We start from the raw sequence: 20456 nt of genomic DNA, 5'->3' as shown, positions 1-20456 counted from the left end.
GAACATTCTTTCCCCAGATAACTGCATGGTTTGCTCTTTCATTTCCTTCATATCTTTGCCTAAATGTAACTTATAAAAGAGGCATTCCCTTTATAAAATAGAAAAACACCCATTCCACCACCCTTTTCTCACAATCTATCCTATTTTTCGCCTTTGCTCTTCTCACTATTGGGTGTACAATCTATTTATTTATTGTCTATATCTTTTCAATGGAATGTAAAGTCCATGTGGAAATGGATTTTTGCCAGTTTATTTCAACATAGTATCCCAGGACCTAGAACACTACCTGACACATAAGTGGTATTCAGTAAAATATTTGAATTAATTCCATGCCTTATGTGGGTTACATCTCATTGGCTTTAATTTGTTCCTCTTCTAGGTGTTCCCATCTTTCTTTCCTATTTCTTAAATTCTAATGCCCACCCCGCATTTCATGTTACCAAGGTTAACTGATGGACTGGCCATATACATTCTTCTGGTTAATTATTAAAACAAATTCTTTCTGGAATAAAAACAAATAATGAGTTACATAAAAATAACTTTTTATATGACTACTCACAAGTACACACATATTAAAACTCCCCTAGAATTTTTGATTTTCATAATGAAAGAATTCCAGAAGTCTTAATGCATATTTATAAAGTAGAATTTCAGTATTTTTTTCCAAAGAACTTAAAGCACTTTTTACTAGCATTTATTCCCTTTCATATCATTCCTGAGAATTCTTTGGAGAGCATGATTCTCCATTTTTTTTTTTCCTTTTAAAATGGAAAAAACTGAAACCAAGTCACACAGATCATTAAATAATAGCAGAATATCAATCTACTGAAAGGGAATTAATTTGAAAACACTGATCACTAATCTAGAAGTGTATGTAAGAATACAGAAATATTATATTTCTTTAACTTGATCAAGGAGGAAAAAGAACAGTATGCCTAAGGGCATATTTTGTGAATCTATTTAGGCAGTAAGACTGGAAAATCATGATTGGCAAACTCCACATACCAAATTTAAGTGTTTCTAGTAAAGATAAATCCAAGTTCTGAAGATACTTCACAACAAAGAATGCTTTTTATCTGCTAAATGCAAACTGTTTGAAAAGCAGTCCCTACAGCAGCTGCCAGAATGTTGTTTTTTGAACTTTCAAAGCAATGTTCTTTGTGAATGATATTCTTTCAGCTTTTGGAAAGATGTATCTATACAATTTAGGTTTTCCATTCAGGGGCAAAGATACTATGTTGTTACACAACTTACTCTGGTTCCTACTACAATATGTTCAATTTAAAATACAGTTTCAAGGAGAAACACAGAACTAAGAATGCTGGAAACTCTACTCATGCTCAAAGAGGCAAATTCAATATTCATCTCACACGCAACTTTGGGACTTATATTTTCAAAACACTGAAACAGTCCAGTTCAAATTCAAGTGAAACTAACATTAACCTATAGCATGAAGCCCTTTTGCCCAGATCATTTTAGCTATGAACAAACTTTTTAGAAAATTACTAATTACAGTTGAACCACAAGAATCTGAACTGCACAGGTCCACTTCTATGAAGATTTTTTTTCAATAGTAAATATTACAGTACTACAGGATCTGAGGTTGGTTGAATCCACAGGCATGGAGGAACTGTAAATACAGAGGGTTGATTATGTGGGTTTTCAACTACTTGGACAGTCAACACCCCTAACTCCTCCATTGTTCAAGAGCAAACTATATATATTTTTCTAAGTACTGCAAATATTGAGTCCTTAAAGTGGGTTCAGAATCAGTAACTTAAAAATAACAAAAATATCTAAATTTTACTGAGCTCTTAATATGTGGAAAGCTCTATGCTAAAAATTTTATATAGACTATCTTATTTAAGCCTCACAATCACTATGAGGTAGTTACTATTATCACTCTCTTTTTAGAAATGAAAAAATAGGTTAATAGCCAATAAAACGTAGAGCCTAGATCTGGCTGGTCCCTCTTAAACACTATGTTAATGCTGTCTCTTAAAAATCATTTTCAGTCCTGATCTTATTACTCCTCTCTGTGACATTTGGTATATTTGATATTTGAAACTCTCACTTGGCTGCTATGATGACACATTCTACTGGCTTTTCAACTACATCTCTAACCATTCCATCATCTCCTTTTGGATTCATCATTCTTAATCTACCGCTTCATTCATTCAATAAATATTCTGAAAGTCTCTAAATACATTTTGAGAATTGTGACATCCACTGTAGGTACAGTCATAAATAATACAAATATGGTCTTTGGTGTCATGAACCTTAAATTTTAGAGAGGGAGACAGATAAATGACTAATCATATAAATATGTATAATTATAACTTCTAATAAATGTGAAGGTACTACTAAATGAGGTAGTATATCAAGGGAACTTGGAGGGGCAGGGGAAATATCTTAGAAATAACATTTAACTTTAAAGTGGACCCAGTATGAGTAGGGAATAGCCAGGCAAAATGGAGGTGAAAATGATCCAAAAACTGGGAAGAGTATTTTTAAAAAGTCCCCAAGACTGTAAGGGTTAATAGTAGATAAACCAAAAGAACAGCAGAAAATGAAAATGGGAAGATAAACAAAAATAGCTTGCAGAGGGCCTTGCTGGCCTACATGAAAAATGTGAAATACAAAAAGAAGCTTTGAGTAGGGGAGTAACAAAACACAATGTAAATTTTAGAAAACTTCTCTGGTTGCTGGGGAAGAATAGTTAGAAAGACAGCAAAAGTTGATTCTGGGATACTAGTCATAAGACTGACAGATTAGGGTGGTAGCACTGGAAACAAAGAAAAATGGACAGATTGTGAGATTAATTTTAATTGATATGATTTGTCAATAATACGTAGGAGGGGAGGGAAAGAAAATTTGAAGACTTGAGCAACTGGAGAATTGTATGGTGGTACCTTTCAGACACTTCCAACAAATATTTACTGAGTGCCCATTATGTAACTGAAAGTTATATAGCATTGCAAGAAACACAAAAATCTTGCCCTTGTGGAACTAACATTCTAGAAGTTGTTTGCCAGGATGAGTCAGAAAAGGAAGATGAAGAGTCCAGGAATAAATAAGTTAAAATTTAGATGCCCATGAAATATTGAAGTAGAAAGGTCAAGCAGACAAAAGGAAATATATGTACATGATATACAAAGGAGACAGTATGACAATATATGAATATAAAGTAAATGAAGTTTTATAAGTTTTTATTTTAACTTGATAAGAAAGGTAATTTATCTTATTTAAACTTTCCCCAATATGCAAAATAATTTTTTTTTCTTTTGGGGTAAGTATACAACTAAAATTACCACACTACAGACTGAACAATGTTAGCAAGTTTTTAGCTTAACGTAAGTAAAATCTAGCTTGCCTCATTTGTAATAAATTTTTATTTTCTTTGTGGTCTTTATTAAACACAGTTAGAGACTGTAATTATTGTTCTATTTCTCAACATTCAAAACCAGGTATAAATTAACTACCTAACACTTTAAAAAATTAGTAACTCCTTATGCAATTTAATTTATTCTGGGTTTCATCTTGATTAAAATTCTTATAGATGACTGGCATATTTCTTAGAATACATCATGTAAGCTAAGTAATTACTACCACCAGTTGATCAAGTCAGAAACCTAGGTGTCACCCTTGACTCCTCAGTCTCACACCAAAACTGGAGAAAACTTAAACTTGCAAAGACACATGTAACCCAACGTTCATAGCATGCCTATTTATAACAGGGAAGACATGGAAGTGATCTAAATGTCCAGCAACAGATGAATGGGTAAAGAATATGTGGTATGTGTGTGTGTATACACAGACAAAATGGAATATTAGTCATAAAAAAGAATGAAATAATGCCATTTGCAGAAACACGGATAGATCTAGAGATTACTAAGTGAAGTTAAGTCAGACAGAGAAAGACAAATATGCGACATCGCGTATATGTGGAATCTAAAAAAATAATACAAACGAACTTATTTAGAAAGCAGAAATGGACTCACAGACGCAGAATACAAATTTATGGTTACCAAAGGGGAAAGGCGGGGCATAAATAAATCTGGAATTGGGGATTAACAGATACACACTATTATACATAAAGCAGATAAACAAAGACCTACTGTATAGCACATGGAACTATATTCAATATCTTGTAATCACTTACAATGGAAAAGAATCTGAAACAGATATATATACGTATAACTGAATCATTTTGCTGTATACCTGAAATACTGTAAATCAACTATACTTCAATTTTTAAAGAATCTAAAAAAACAAAAAACAAAAAACTTCTGAAAACCACATAAATAATTTTGGTTACATGCAGTTCTAATTTCACTGTCACAGACTTGTCCAAAAAAGCAATTCTTCCTCATAATATAGTATGGCCTTCTAACTTCACTGTATATCCACCTTGCTCTCCTCCAGTCTCTTCCTCAAGATGCAGCCAGAAAGATGATTTTAAAAACAACCAGATTACATCATTTATTTGCTTAAAATCTCTGGATATAAAAGTCCCCAATCCTAATCATAATTTATAACACATCTGCAGTATGGTACAGTAGTTAAAGACACAAACTCTGGGTCCAGAATGCATACACTCAGATTCCAGTTCTGCTATATTAGTTTTCGGCAAAGCACTCCATGCCTTGTTCTCTCATCTGTGAATAGAAACTGCTGTTAGTCCATGAACTAATAAATCAGAAGTACTTACACAAGTACTTCACACACATATCAGTGTTTACTTTTTTGTTTTCGTTACCTGCCCCTACCTGCCCCTAGCCACGTCATTTCCCATTCTTCTATGAGCAGAGCAGGGGCAAATAACCACCAAAAACAAAAACAAAAACAAAAAACAACTATATGTGTGACACATAAGTGTTCTAAGCACTTTTCAGTTCCTCATATGTCTGTCTTCCTCCCTCTAGGAGAACATACTTCTCTCTGCCTGGAACTCTCTTCCATCCACTTCATGGATAGGACTTCTACTCATCCTTTCCATCTCAGCTTAAAGGTCACTTCATCAGGGAGACATTTCCTAAACCCTGTTAAGTGCTCATATAGCATACTGTAAGTCCCTTAAAACTTACTATGCTTAATATTCATATTTTACATTAGATCATTTGTTCCATAAAGATAAGAATCCTGTCTGCCTTATCACTGTCATAGCATTAGTAAAGTGCCTGGAACATAAAACATATTCAATCTACTGACTGAATAAACAAACATACATACTAGTATACTTTTAGTTATGCATATAGAGAAAAAACAAAATGAAAATTAAAATATTAAAGAACAGATATTATAATTGTCTTTAAATATTATATCATCTCCTCATACTGTTTTTACAACCTAAAAAATAAGCACTATGTATGTAACGGTAAAAGGGTACGTAGTGTCCTAACTAGTTTAAGATGTTTTATATCAAACCACTGAATCAATGATATTACATAAGTCATTGAAATCAGAAGCTAAAATATTTTCATGACAATCCAACAAAATTTAAACTACATTCCTAATTTATACAGCATAATTTATACAACATAAATTATACTTACAACATGGGACAAACTAAGCTTTTTACTCACATACAGAAAAACTTCATTTAAGAGATTGTTACAATCATCAACAATTCCTAATTTTCAAAGTACTAATCACCAATAAATCTGGTTATTTTTACATTTATATACTATAGATATTTCTTAAATTTGGAGATGCCAGTGATTTTAAGAGGTTTCATTAATCAATGACCACATTTTCAGGGGAAAAATTTTTATAAACCAGTATCACACTAAACGTAATTATGAACTGTGTAATTTCCTAATTTCAGAAACATTAAACTGGGAGGGAAGAATGTGTCTCATGACCAAAGAAATACTGTTTTATGCCAACAAACTACTTTAGAACTGGAAAGTGAAATGGCAGACATAAATTACAATCAGTAAGCCACAAGGGGAAAATATACACAGAAAAAATTCCCAAAGATAATCCTGAGGAAAAAAATTATACTCATCGACTGGCAGACAGATAATCTGATCAAACCTTACTTAGCTCTTCCTAAGGAGCAAAGTTAACATGGATCAAATATATAACTTCAATTCTGTTTTGTTTTTTTTTTTTAAAGAGGGATGGGACTTTGGTTGCAAGGAATGTGTAGGGGCGTTGATTTCTATCCCTAGGGAATTCTAAAATGGTAACAAGAGAGAAGTTGAAGTTACATTGGAAAGATTGTCTCATTTATGAATTATTACAATTATTACCAGGATTAAGGGCTGTCAACTCAATCCACTTGGTTGTACACTAAACAAATGAGTCACTTCCAAGAGAGGGCACCATTCACACTGTAAATATCTTACACTTGTTTTTCATAAAATTTTTCTGTGGAAAAATTGGAGTCAAAATATAAAATGTTACAGTTGCTTTGGAAAATAGTCTGGCAGTTCCTCAAGAGGTTAAACAGAGTTACCACACAACACTGCAATTTCACTCCTAGGTGTACATCCAAGAGGAATGAAAATATGTATCTACACAAAAACTTTTACGTGAATGTTAAACATTACCCATACAGGGTCTGTTATTCATCAATAAAAAGGAATGAAGTACAATCATCCCTCAGTATCATGGGAATTGGTTCCAGAATCCCTGCAGGTACCCAAATCTGAAGATACTCAAGTCCCTTAGATAAAATGGTATAGTTTTTGCATATAACCTATCTGCATTTCAGCATATCTAGATTGCTTACATGTAAATGCTACATAGACAGCTGTAAATACAGTGTCAATGCTGTGTAAAAAGTTGCATGCAGCAAATTCAAGCTTTACTTTCTGGAATTTTTTTCCCCAAATATTTTGAATCCATGGTTGGCTGAATGTGTGCATGTGGAACCCAGAGACATGGAGGGCCAGCTGTATTGATATATGCTACAATACAGATGAACCTTGAAAACATTATGCTAAATCAAAGAAGCCAGTTCCAAAAGACAATACATTATATGATTCCGCTTATATGCAATGTCCAAAAATGGCAAATCTATAGAAAAAGAAAGTCGATCAGTGGTTACCTAGAGCCAGGGGAAAAGGGGAATACCTAGGATGAACAGTGACTCCTAATGGCTACAATGATGAAATGTTCTAAAATTAGATAGTGGGGTCCTGATTGCATAACTATATGAACATACTAAAAACCATTGAATTGTATGTTTTGAATTAATGAATTGTATAGTACATGAATTATATCTCAAAAAGGCTGTTTAAAATGTTTCTGGCAGATCAAAATAAAATATCTTGTGGAAGAGATTCCTTTCCTACTTTGCATAAAGATAGAATATGTGCTGGTGGCAGTCCTGTAAAAACTTTTTCAATTAACAAATTTCAATATGACAAGAAGCTGATTTATTTGATGTATGTTGCTGCATGTTGATCTAACTTGCTATCCATTTGGAGAAAACAAAGTTAGATCCATTCCTCCTATTAAACACAAAAATAATCTCCTCCAGGATTTAAGAGCTATATGTAAAAATAAAAGCACCTGAAGAATATTTGTGAATATTTCTACAGCCTATAGTTGAGAAACCTTCTTAAGCAGATCAGGAAACTAGAAATCATAAAGGAAAATACTGTCAGATTTGATTACATAAAAGCATTATATATCTGTATGGTAAGATGGAAACAAAATAAAAAGAAACAATGGATTGGTAGAAAAATACAATAAACATGAAAAAGGATTAATATCTCTAACATACAAAGTTATTCTATAAACTAGTATGTAAGAAAAGACATAGAAGAGATATGCACAAGCAATTACAGAAGAGACAGAAATAATCAATTTGAAACATAAAGATGAACTACCTCACTAGTAGTCAGGGAGGTATGAATTAAAATGAGATATTTTTCACTTACTAGTCTGGCTGAAATTTAAGACTGATAAAAACTAATACTGGCAAGATGGGGAACGGGGCACTAGTAGTCAACATCATTTTGGAAAGTGATATTTATAGGATCTATTACAATTCAAAATTTTATATACTCTTTGACTTCAACAGAAATTCTACTTTTATGACACTATCATAGAAAAACAAAAGCACCAATAAAAGGATATTTATCACAGCACTCTTTGATGTGGCTACATAAACAAAAATAGTTAAATATATATATAAACACACACACACAAATATACAGCCATGTCTGCTATTTTTAAGTTAAAATGCAAGCATGATCTCATACTTATAAAAAGTAGGAAAAAGCACATGTATTAGTATGCACAGAGAAATAAGTATGGATGACTATACACCAATTGATAGAATGGTTACTTTAGGGGAAAAGTTTGAAAGTAAAAAGGGAAAAAAATTATATGTGAATTTTTTCTTGACCTACTACAGAATTTGTATTAGTTTTGTAATTAAACATAAATCCAATAAAAACATATTTTTATTAGATTTGAAATATATGTGGCTACCATATGCACATACCTCTAAGTCTTGTTTTGTTCTGATACACATAAAATTGAGAAAACCCAATAGCTTCTAGATGTACTTTCCATTATTCTACTACTGACGAGCCATTTTCTTAATACATCACTCTTCTTTCTGTTTCCATTCAATAGACTACCACCTACTGCACACCTCTTTATCTTTTATTTTATTGTGGTAAGAACACTTAACATGAGATCTACCCTCTTAAAATTTTAAGTGCACAATTCACTATTGTTGACTACAGGTACGATGCTGTACAAGAAATCTCTAGAGCTTGTTAATCTTGCTTGACTGAAACTTTATGCCTGTTAATAAGTAATTTGCATTTTCTCCTACCCCTAACTATATACATCTTTGAACTGGATCAGAAAGAAAAGAAGACAAATTGGACTTATAAAAATAAGAACTTCTGTTCATCAAAAGACACTAACAAGAGAGTGAAAAGGCAAGCCACACACTGGATGATATCTGCACTCCATATATCTGAGAAAGGAATTGCATTCAGAACATATATTAACAGCAGGTACTTCACAGAAGAGGATGTCCAAATGTCCAACAAACACATAAAAAGATGCTCAACCTCACTAGTCATCAGGGAAATGCAAATCAATACCAATGAAAAACTATTAAACACCAAAATGGCTAAAATTAAAAAGAATGAGAACACCAAATTTGGGGGAAGATGTGGCACCTGGTAAAGTTATACTCATATAATCAATTTGGAAAACTGTTTGACAGTACTTACTAAAGATAAAAATATGCTTACCCTGTGGCCCAGCAATTCCACTCCCAGGTATATGCCAAAGAGAAATGAGTGCATACTGTTCACCAAAAGAGGGGAGGTGGCCAGGTAAGGCTTCACAGCATCAACTTGAACTTTGTCTCAGAAGCTGGGAAGGTGTTCTCTAAGCAGCCAGGCACTGGGAGGAACATGAAAGTCTTGGAGAAATAAACGAACTGTTTGGGAATGATGGCAGTTCCAAACAGCTGAAGCACAAGGATAAGAGGCCTAGTGAGATACAAAGCTAAAGAGTTATGCAGGGTCTTGAAGAGTGCTGAAGAGTCTGTTCTGCCAAGGCATGTGGTCAAGTTTGGATTTAAAAATTGCACTGAGCAGTGTATGGGATATAGCTAGGGGGCTAGGTAACTACAGGTAAAGACAATTACAGTGGGACACAGACAGATGATTATCACTTTGATGCCATTTTACCAATTTTGGAGAATAATTACTTTTCTTATACCCAGTCTGCCATTCTTTTGTGTGTGTGTGTGTGGCCATTCTAACATTGATGTGTTGCTTTAACATGTAAGTTGTAACTTCTGATGATTCTTCAGAAATTACTGCATTACCAAAATGGTGAAGGGAAAAGGAAGGTGGACAGATTACAGACAGTCCAGCAAAAATTTATTTAAATCACCATCCAACCACCAACATCCTTACGTGAGTTTATTCCCATTTTTAAAGTCTCTGTTGCAGAATAGGCAAATTCAGCTATCATTCCATAACATTCAATTAAGAAGCTTATGAAACAAGGTACAATCAAAATTGCCCATGAACCCCCAGATGTTATATACTAAAATTTTTATGGGCTTATGTGCACTTTTGGGGAAAGAGCATAAAGGTTTCATTATATTCTAAATGGGACCCATGACTACTATCACCACTACCACCACCTCAAAAAGAGTTACGATCCTCTGTTTTTGAGGCCAGCTTCTAAGGTAAGGTACAGAATGGATGTCCATGAAACTAGGAGGTGGCCATTTTTAATTACACAGTTCTAAGTCTCAGTAAATTGTTTCCAGATTTTTGTGGAACAGATTCATTTAGAAATATTTATAGAGGTTTATCTGAATCCAAATCATACTACTTTCTTAAACATTTCAGATCTACTTAAGATCACCTCTAAGCTATCTGGAAATTTTTGGTAATGTTCTCTTAAGAACACCATTTACCTGAAAGAGAACTAGCTAATGCTCATAAACGATGATTCTGGACTTCGACTTGGGAAAAAGAAATGATATGGATCCTTAATTCTCTGGTGATTTCTATAAAATAGCAACAAGAGGTCAGATAAACCCTAGGGAGTATGTTGTTACTAGAAAAGTTTCCTCTCAATGTTCTAGAATTTCTCTTCCTGGACTGAGAAAGTCCAAAACGATCAGCCTTTTAGGCAAAGTGCCAATTCAACAGATGGGCCCTATATTTTCCTAATGGTAGAGGTGGATTGGCAAGTGTGAAGTCATGTGTTCAAGCAAGAGAGTATCCATTTCATGAATTAGCTAAGAGAATTTCTGACAGGTTTTTAAATCAACAAAAACAAATAACAGATGATAAAGGCAGGTGCAGTATATAGGTTATTTCTATTCTTTCCAATTTCTGACACCTCAAATACATTTAAATTGACCCTTATCCACATCCAGAAAATATATCCCCCCAAATGCAGTAAGTCAACCTAAATAATACTGAGCCCTATCTATATTTGCAAGTATTAGTCACATTTTATACATATATTCTGGGATATCTAGGATATAGATGTGTTGACTAAGTCCACAGATGAAGAACCAGCTTTTAAAAGGAAGGTTTAAAAATGCCCAATGACAGGCTAAATAAGAAATTAGAAGACAGCTTGATCTCACTCTCACTCTGTAAATTTTTGAAGCTAGAAATTGTTATGTTAATGAGTAAAGAGTTTCATGTCTTTTGATACCTCATTATTTTATAAACTTGAATTTGTTTATTTTACCTTATGTGGCCCTCCCAAATGGCTATCTAGGAAGGTAATGACATTTCTGGTCAGAGTAAACAAGTAGAAATAGGCACTCCAGTTCCTAATTTCATATGAAATGAATGTTCTGATCTCTGCAACACAACCAAAGAGCTATTTAACAGATTAAAAAAATAGCAATTTGTTTCTCAACCATTTTACTTTTGTTTCTATGCCTTGACTAGTTAGTACTTGTTAAGGTTTTCTTAGTCAGGAAAGTATTATTCCTAAAATTATCAAAAGATTCTTTCAACCTTGGCATTTTTATTAAGTGTCAAGAAATGCTACACAACTCAGTCCAAGAACTTCATCTCTTCCCTATCTACATTTACTATCCAGGTAATCTCTTCAAGTCCCATGGCCCTAAATAGCATCTCTACAATGTTCAACTCCCAAATTTATATCTGCCTCAACCTCGAGATTTACACATCCACTGCCGACTCAGTATCTCAAGCTGAAACATTTAATAGAAAACTCAAAGTCAGTATATCCAAACCAAATTCTTTATTTCTGCATTCCTGCAACCTGCTTCTCCCAGTGTTCCTCATCTCAGTAAATGGCATCCAACTGTTAACGCGATTATGGAGTAATTCTTGACTTACTCATACCCCACACCCAATCTAGGTTATCATTCCTACTACCTTCAAAATATATTCCAAATTCATCTCCCTGATAACACTTGAGGTTCTCAAATACCACAACTGCTTCCTAACTGGTCACTCTGGTTGCATCACTCTTGCTTTTCAAAGTGTTAGATCAAGTCACCACCCTGCTCCAAACTTTCTAATAGGTTCCTATCACATTGAAAATAAAACCTAGATGCTCAGTCAAATCTTGTTAAGTCTTATCTAGGCCCTGGCTACCTCTTCTTCCTATTTTTGATTATCCTTCCCCAGCTTGTTTACTCTGTTCTAGCTCTTTCCTATTTCTTAAACAACAAACACACTACTGCCTCAGCACTTATGCTCATGCCCCAGAGAGATGGGTGGAGTCCTTCATATCATTCAGACCTCTGCTCAAATTTACTGCTTAAAAGGACTTCCCTAACACCTAATATCCCTTATCTTGTTTACACTTTCTTTACAACATTTATCATTGAACTGCTATGACATCATACACATCTATATAATATCTATCTTACCACTCACTAGAAAAGTGAGCACCCTGAAGGCAGTGATTTTTGACTAGTATTATTCCCTACTGTATCCCCTGGGTACAGAACTTGGCATAAAGTAAGTCCTCCCTTGGTATCTGCAACAGATTGGTTTCAGAGACCCCTCACAGACACCAAAACTCAAGGGATGCTCAAGTCCGTTATATAAAATGACATAGTATTTGCATATAACCTAACACATCCTCCTGTATACTTTAAATCATCTCCAGATTACTTATAATACATAATGCAATGTAAATGCTGTATAAACAGTTGTAAATACCACAATATAAACACTATATGAATAGCTAGTGGTGTGAGGCAAATTTACATTTTTTGGAACTTTCTGGAAGTTTTTTCCCCCAAATGTTTTCAATCTCTGGTTGGTTGAATCTGCAGGTACAGAACCCATGGATATGGAGGGCCAACTGTATATAATCAGTATTTGTTAAATGGAAGAATGAATATTCCTTCTGTTGGAAAGCACAGGAGGCAGAATGCTGGTTTTTATTTAACTCTGAACAGAGGACTTAACCACTGATATCCCAAAGGACTAACTGTCCAATGGACATCCTGGATAAAACATAGGCATACAACAAAGATTCATCAAGAGTTAGAGATTTTTGGTCCTAGAACTGATTTGCTCTGGCATAAAAGAATCATATGCCAAGACATTTCTTCAGAAATCTCTACTATACCTTAAAAACAAGTTTTGCTTGGACCACATGTAATATGGTGGTAGCAGTATGTTATAGCAATTCTGAAAGATCTTATCCTGGAAAAGGAAAAGGAAAAGGCCCAAGGACCTTATTTTGTTCATTACTGTATCCTAGTGCCTGGCACATAATAATCACTCAGTGAATACATGTTAGTCTTTTTTCTCAATCAAATGAGGTGGTTTAATAAGAGATGGGTTCTGCTTTAGAAGAATACACTGGGCTCCTAAGATATGAAAAGAAATAAATACTAATCAGCTTCAAAATGAAAACTGTCATAACTAAACCCAATTCCTTTCAAAGACTTAAGGTTTTCCACCTCAAAAAAATTCACACAGTAAGATACATTGCTGTTCAATTCAGAGGCCAATCCTTGATTTGGTAAGAAGGCAAAATGAAGCCTAACACAATAGCTGAGCCTGGCGTTAATGGGAAAATACAAAAGTGTAATTCACATGTGAGGAAAATAAGATAAAACTAAGAATTAGAAAAAATGTGTATACATGTAAAGAAGTTGTTCATACACACTTTCAAAAATGTATTTTACACATTCTTACCTCCTATAGGAAATACATATAAAGAGGTCATTTGCTTTGCTAAAAAAATTTTCTCTCTTCAGGAAATGAAGAAAAATCAATAATAATAATAGCAAGTATGTATTGTGCACTTGATACATAACATACTTCATGCTGAGCACTTACACATATTATCTCATACAATCCTCCAACAACCCTTTGCTATAAGTACTATCATTTTACAGTCAAAGAAATCAAAAACCATAAGTATTTTGCTAAAGATAACACAGTCAGTAAACAGCGGAACTGAAATCTAAGCCTACTCAATCTGATTTTAAAGTTTATGATTTTAATCACTATTTGAGATTTTCAACAAATTGAGGAGAAATATATCAATGTAGAGGCTGGGAGATTTATTTATTAAGAAAAGCAATTATACATTTTTTTTGTTTGGCTGGATATCTAGCATAGTCAAGCCCTGATTAGCTAAAGTGCTGAAAGAGTGAGATGTATACTGGTAAAAATGTTCTCAGTAACTAAAACATAATCAGTTATTTTCTTGATGTTAATCTATTAGAAATTAACTGTAATGATATACTATTTTGTCTTGTAGAGTGTACTGAACATAGTTCCATCTTTATTTTTTCATGATCTCTAAGTACAAAGGCCAACCTTATATAGCACTGAAGACCCAGGAAATCATAGAAGAATGGGTGGAAAAGTATTATTTTGACTCAAATTACAGTCCCCTGAATTAATTCCACTATATCATATTCACTTTCATACCTTTGCAGATGACCTTCCTCTATCTAGAATGCTCTCTCTATGCATTTAAGAATAACTCATATTTATCCTTTAAAGCCTGGTTCTTCTCATGTCAGAAGCCATCCCTAACCTGGTCTTTTCTCCCCAGATATTCAATAACTTTCTCTCCTCTGCCTGGGAGAATTGTATTGCATTATATATTATAATATGTTTGCTAACATGATGTTCCCCTTACTAGATTCACAACTCTCTTCAGGCAAAAAAAAAAAAAAATCAAGTAATTTTTTTCTCCAACACCTAAACACAGAAGTGGGAATGGAGTAAGCCCTGAAAAAAATGTTAGTTGAATAATGAATGTAGTCTTTCTTTTTCAGTTGATTTGGAGGGAAGTAATTAGGTTTATTTGTTTAACTTTAGAGGAGGTCCTGGGAGTTGAACCCAGGACCTTGTGCATGCTAAGCACACACTCCACCACTTAAGCTATATTCTCCCCCTGAATAATGAATGAATTTAACGAACAGAAGAAATACTTGTTAAACCAAATTAAACTCTGATCTTGCGCTACATTTATCTGAGGGTTTTTTCCATTAAATGCACACGCACAAATAAAATTAACTTAAAGCTCTAACTCATTGCAGTTTTAAAGTGATCACTCTTTTTTCTTTGATATGCTTCTGTCTCTAAACTTTAACTTCCTAACCTGTGTTATTATTTAGTTATCAATCATATACATGGAATCTCTACTTATCTGGGATTCTTATCCTCCAATCTTTGTATCCTCAAATATATATACTATATATAACACTGTTCACTCAGTACATGATTAATTCACTCCCTCATTTTCTCAAATGTCAGAATTAGCAGTTTCTTCTTTAAAAGACAATCTTTTAAATGCTCTCCATTCAGCCCTGTTAGGTGTCTTACGTCAGTAAGTATTTAAACTCTAGAGCTTTCATTTTCAACAGTGCTGAATTTAAGAAACCTTATCAAAAGGAATGTCTCTTCCACATTCTCAATGTCCTGTACACCAAGAAGCCGTGATATAGCTTCTTTATAACCCGACACACTGTCCACCCGTGGTCTTATGACAAATAAAAGTGAGTGAGAAGACTGATTTAATATTAAGTGTGGGAAAGATACAATGTAAAACAAGATAATTAAGTCAAAGATTCATATTTATCTATGGGAATATAAGACGTAACAAAATATAAGGTAACCAAACTTTCATTAATGATGGAATTCACATTCATCTGTCAGCCTTTTCTGGAAGGAAAGGATATATATATATCTATATCATACTTTACTAGCAACCACTTCAAATCTCTATACTCTGAATCATCTTCATAAATCACCAGGATTATTTACTTTCTTTTTCTATAGTATTTCTACTTATAATGATAACCATGCTCTGTAACATGGTTCATATTCAGCAATTTAAGCAATGGTATGGATTTTCAAATGCCCACAATCAGAATTTCAAAATTCAAAACAATGTGCATTTCATTCTCTTTAAAGAGCAAGATGACTTTAGACCAATTTCAGCTCCTATTCAACATCACCAGTATCACCTGATTTCTTTGTGGCAACTAGATCCAGTTAGAAAATCAAAAGGAACTAAAAGGAACTAGAAAATGTTTTTAGCATCTTGTCACTATGACTAAAAAAACACAACAAATGAAAAAACTAAGAGACATTAATTATTTCTCACTTGCATGTTTGAAAAAAAGCTGATAAAGTTTTCTAGGAAACATCGGAACTAATTACATTTTTCAATGCAAACATCTAAAAGCAGTAAGGTAAATATCTATTCAGCTCATTTCTTCTTAGTCTGCAGAGGGAATCCCTATTGACAGGTAATGTAGATTAGAAGTATTTGGTATACAGTTTTTATAGAAGAAGTATCTGGTATATGTAATTTAGTTCCCACTATTATCAAATACTTTGTTTTAAAAGTTAGCAAACCTAACTATGGAGAAGTAATTCCCCATTTAAGAGTGAAAAGAATGTGTACACTGAAGTACTTATGGATGAAATGATATAATGTCTGAAGATCTGCTTCAAAATAAGCAGGGCGAGGGAGAAGGAAGAAAGGCTAGCAGAAGAGGATATAGTGTGATAACCAGGTGTGGAAAACTGTTAACGTTGAATGCTGAGTACATGAGAACTCTATACTACTCTGTTCATTTCTGTGTATGTTAGAAATTTTCCATGTTTAAAAAAAGGAACAAAATAAAATGGAAAAAAAATACACTCCTGCCATCAACTTGCATTATGTCTAAGAGCAAATGACTAAAAACTATGGTAGCAAAAACAATAAATGCTAAAAACAAAATGTTGTAGATTCTCCAAATTTAAAAAAGTTAGATGCTCAATGAAGGGAATATAACTCTGAATTACCAATAAGATTATTAGTTAAATTTCTGCCATCACTTGATGCTATAATTTATTAATCATGTTGTATCAACATCACACTGCCCTCAGCACCCCTAATGAGGCAGTCACCAACAAAGTGATTTCTAAAACATGAAACAATAGCTACCATTAATTAAGATGACATATCCTAAGTATGAAAATCTAACCTCTCCATACAAAAGAATATAAACAAGAAAATTACAAGTAATTTAAAGAAAGATGATATTTTAAAAAGACTAGTAATATAGCTCAAAATAAAAACTACCTTCATTTCCCTCTCTTATGATAGCCAGAGTTAAGATAGCTCATGCTCCTGGAAAGGCTGGCACAAAGTAGACCTCACAGGGGATTTCAGTAAGGCTGTATATTACCTTTAAAAGACTCAGATCAACACGCATAACTCAAATAACAACATGAAATTACTTAATAGAGACCCACCACATACACATATATTAAACTTTTTCACTGTGTGCAGGCAGATCATTTTAGGTAGGACTGAATGTGTCCTAATTCTTTATTCCTAAGGAATGGAAGACTTAAGGATAAAGCCTCAATTGATATTGCTAATACTATAAAGACACAACGCTTAGCAAGATATACGGAAGTTATGCTCCATATTTTACAAATATAACTCAAGAATAGGATATGAAAATTGCTTTCTAGTCTTGATCCTTAAAGACCATGAGTATTTTCTGTAATTATTACAAGCATTATTATTTTTTACAAGCATTATTTTTTAATGTCTCATACATATAGGAGACTATATACGTATGTATCCATATGCACAGATAGACACAATACCCATGAACCTACTATCCAAGTTAAAAATTACAGAAAATGTTAAACTTTTCACAAGTTTACATGGCATTATTACACACAGAACATGACAATAAATAGAAGAGATAATCAGATCATTTTTCTTAAGATCCCTCCATTATCTTACTGAATCCTGTAATTTGTCCTATTAAAAGACCTTTCTGAATTTCTTGTTCTTTAAAAAATCCCTCCCTCCCTCAAACATACAAGCTAAAGTATCAGAAATGCTCTGCTTCCTCCATAAACAAAAAGCAAAAGTCATAAAAATACATATTTTTAATTTCCAGTACTAAATTCATAATAGTCTGTCAAACACCAGATTTCACCCCAGAAACACTGTCTAGATGCTTGTGTATCCAAAAATGACATTAACACCTCTGTACATAAACTGGCTACAGAAACACATGCAAAACAAGATAAGGAATGCAACGTTTGCCTCCTTTTCAAACCAGAGAAGTCCTTCGTCCCAAAACATCAGGTGACACCAAAATATATTTTTTAGCTACAAAGTTGCACATCGAATGTAAAGACTATAACTTCCTAAGAATAAGTAATAGCAAAAGGTCTCCACAATTAAGTCATGAAATCTCAACTTCTAGGAATGTTTCCCTCCCTCCACCTTGCCCTTTGAAAGCTCCCACCATCATGTAATTCATAGTCTCAAATGGATTAGAATCTTTTCAAGGACAAAGGCCATATATTATTAATCTTTGTGTCTCCTGCATAGAAATAATTCAATAATGTTTGTTATAGATAAATTCCAGGAAATGAGCTTCAAAACACCTCAGTCCCAATGTAAAACTGGAAAGAGATGAGTTTGAGAATAAAAATTACTATTTTTATAATGTAAAAGAATAAAGCTATAAACACTTGTGTTATAATATATTCTCTTATCACCTAACTCAGTACCATGTATTAACACTGCAGAAATAAGTTTGCAAAGAATAAAATACAAAAAATTAAAAACAAGATCTCAACGTTCTTCTGTCAGCATGCTCACTGTCATAGAATTTTTCGTCTCAAACTCATACCAACATCTCCACCCCCAAACAAAACTTTTTTTTTAAAAAGGCTTTTAAATGAGACCTGGATACAAATTGGTTCTACTTCATTACAATTTAATTTCCTGAAATTGTATGCTTAATTTGTGTGATTGTACTTAATGTTCATTTTCTACAGAGAGGGTTTTTTCACCAGATTCTCAGGATAAATGAACCCCCAAAAACTTTAGAAACCAATCTAGCAAATCAAAAACATTCTATTTTCCAGAGAAATATAGTTAAGTTGGCTTAATTCAAGTATTCTTCCCTCATATTGATAGAGGAAATCCTCACTACAAAATTAGTCTTTCAAAGAATTTCTTCAGTCCAGCCAAAAAGTTCCAATATCCACAGGCACGTATAACAACAATTTCATACCTCCAAAACAGTTTACTCAGAAATGCCAAAAGAAAGTACAAAAGGCAACACACTCTACCACAAACTGGCCACCCTATTAGATTCTTAAATACAATTGTATCCTTCCGTATTAACATGTCTGGAAGATCTACATTCCTTCCAAACTGAATAGACTTTTTAGGAAGGTTTCCCAGTTTCAATTCCACACTGACTTGTCTGCCTCACTGGGCTCATTATGTATCACTGTCAAGACAAACCCCCTCATATGTATCCAGGCTGTTTCAATAGGATCACCTTGATTATTCTCACCCAAAGGCAGGGACTATTATTGAGTAGCTACTCAATAAATATTTTGTCGAATGAATGAAAGAAAATCCTCTCTCCCATAGTGTAGTTAAGATGTCAGCCCCCATGCAGCTGCCCTGGTACAAGTTAAACTATGAAAGACATTCCTCCCTCAAACATACAAGCTAATGTATCAGAAATGCTCTGTTTCCTTCATAAACAAAAAGTAATCTAGTCAAAGAATATCTATTTCATACAGGCCACCCTGGCAAGGACAACGTATGTCTGAATACATGTCTGAAACACAACTGATCTCTACCAAATAACCATCCAACTAGCCACATATGCCCCTATCTTTCCAACAAACTCAGATTTGCCTGACAAAGATCTCCTGAGAGACCATGGTATGGTGACTACAGTACTGGACTAGTAGCCAAAATATTTAAATTACAGTTCCAACTTTGTCACCAATTTAACACATGACCTTGGAAAAATTCTCTCTTTATGCCTCAATTTCCTATTTTGTAAAATGGGAGAAAACATCTATCCCACCATCCTCACAGAGATTCAGAATCACAAATAAACTGAAAGAGCATTCAGAACAAAATAAAAGCTTTATTCTAGATAAAGTATTAAAATAAATTCAAGTCAGCAAAAAGGCCATCCATTCTTTATATCCTTATAGTAATTGTTCAGGTAAAGATGTTCTAGGCCTTTACATTTACACAATTCACTTTATTCAGAGGAACAAACTATTCTTAAGAGTAATTGGCTATAACAAGTTTCTCCCATTCCCTGACCCCACATTTACATGCTACATGTCTAAAATACTGCCGTGACCTCTCTTTCCCAACAAGTAATAAAGCACTCCCAACTTTAAAACACACACATATATCAATCAGCAGGGAATATACCAAATTTTATTTTAAATATAAGCCAACTTAACAAGGGGAACTCCATTACACTTATACAAATACGAGCAAAGTCTTCCGGAACACTTTTCCTTCCTCGCATACACACACAAACACAGCCGCTATACACCAACAGACCATCTGTCTTCCAGACCAAAAACATGTCTTTCCATGCACAAACTAACCAGTAACATTTATTAAACTTACAACGCTGAGATAATTCTGTCGTTCCTACGCACCGTTCAGCGTGTCGG

General features: G+C 33.7%; 1 protein-coding gene and 1 long non-coding RNA gene across 5 annotated transcripts in view; one reads left to right on the top strand and one right to left on the bottom strand.

Annotated features, from left to right (window-relative positions):
- LOC140688080 (uncharacterized) overlaps positions 1-5171 on the top strand; it is a 32233-nt gene extending 27062 nt beyond the window's left edge. Inside the window, exon 5 of the long non-coding RNA XR_012062800.1 lies at positions 4926-5171. This is a non-coding gene — a long non-coding RNA (uncharacterized lncRNA). The remainder of the gene's footprint in view (positions 1-4925) is intronic.
- The window catches only part of ASH1L (ASH1 like histone lysine methyltransferase), a 150638-nt gene that overhangs the window by 129139 nt on the left and 1043 nt on the right, over positions 1-20456 (bottom strand). The window lies entirely within an intron of this gene.

This window comes from Vicugna pacos, chromosome 21, assembly GCF_048564905.1.
Source record: "Vicugna pacos chromosome 21, VicPac4, whole genome shotgun sequence".
Taxonomy (NCBI): domain Eukaryota; kingdom Metazoa; phylum Chordata; class Mammalia; order Artiodactyla; family Camelidae; genus Vicugna; species Vicugna pacos.
Note: the sequence above shows the minus strand (reverse complement) of the source record. Positions and strands in the feature narration are given on the sequence as shown.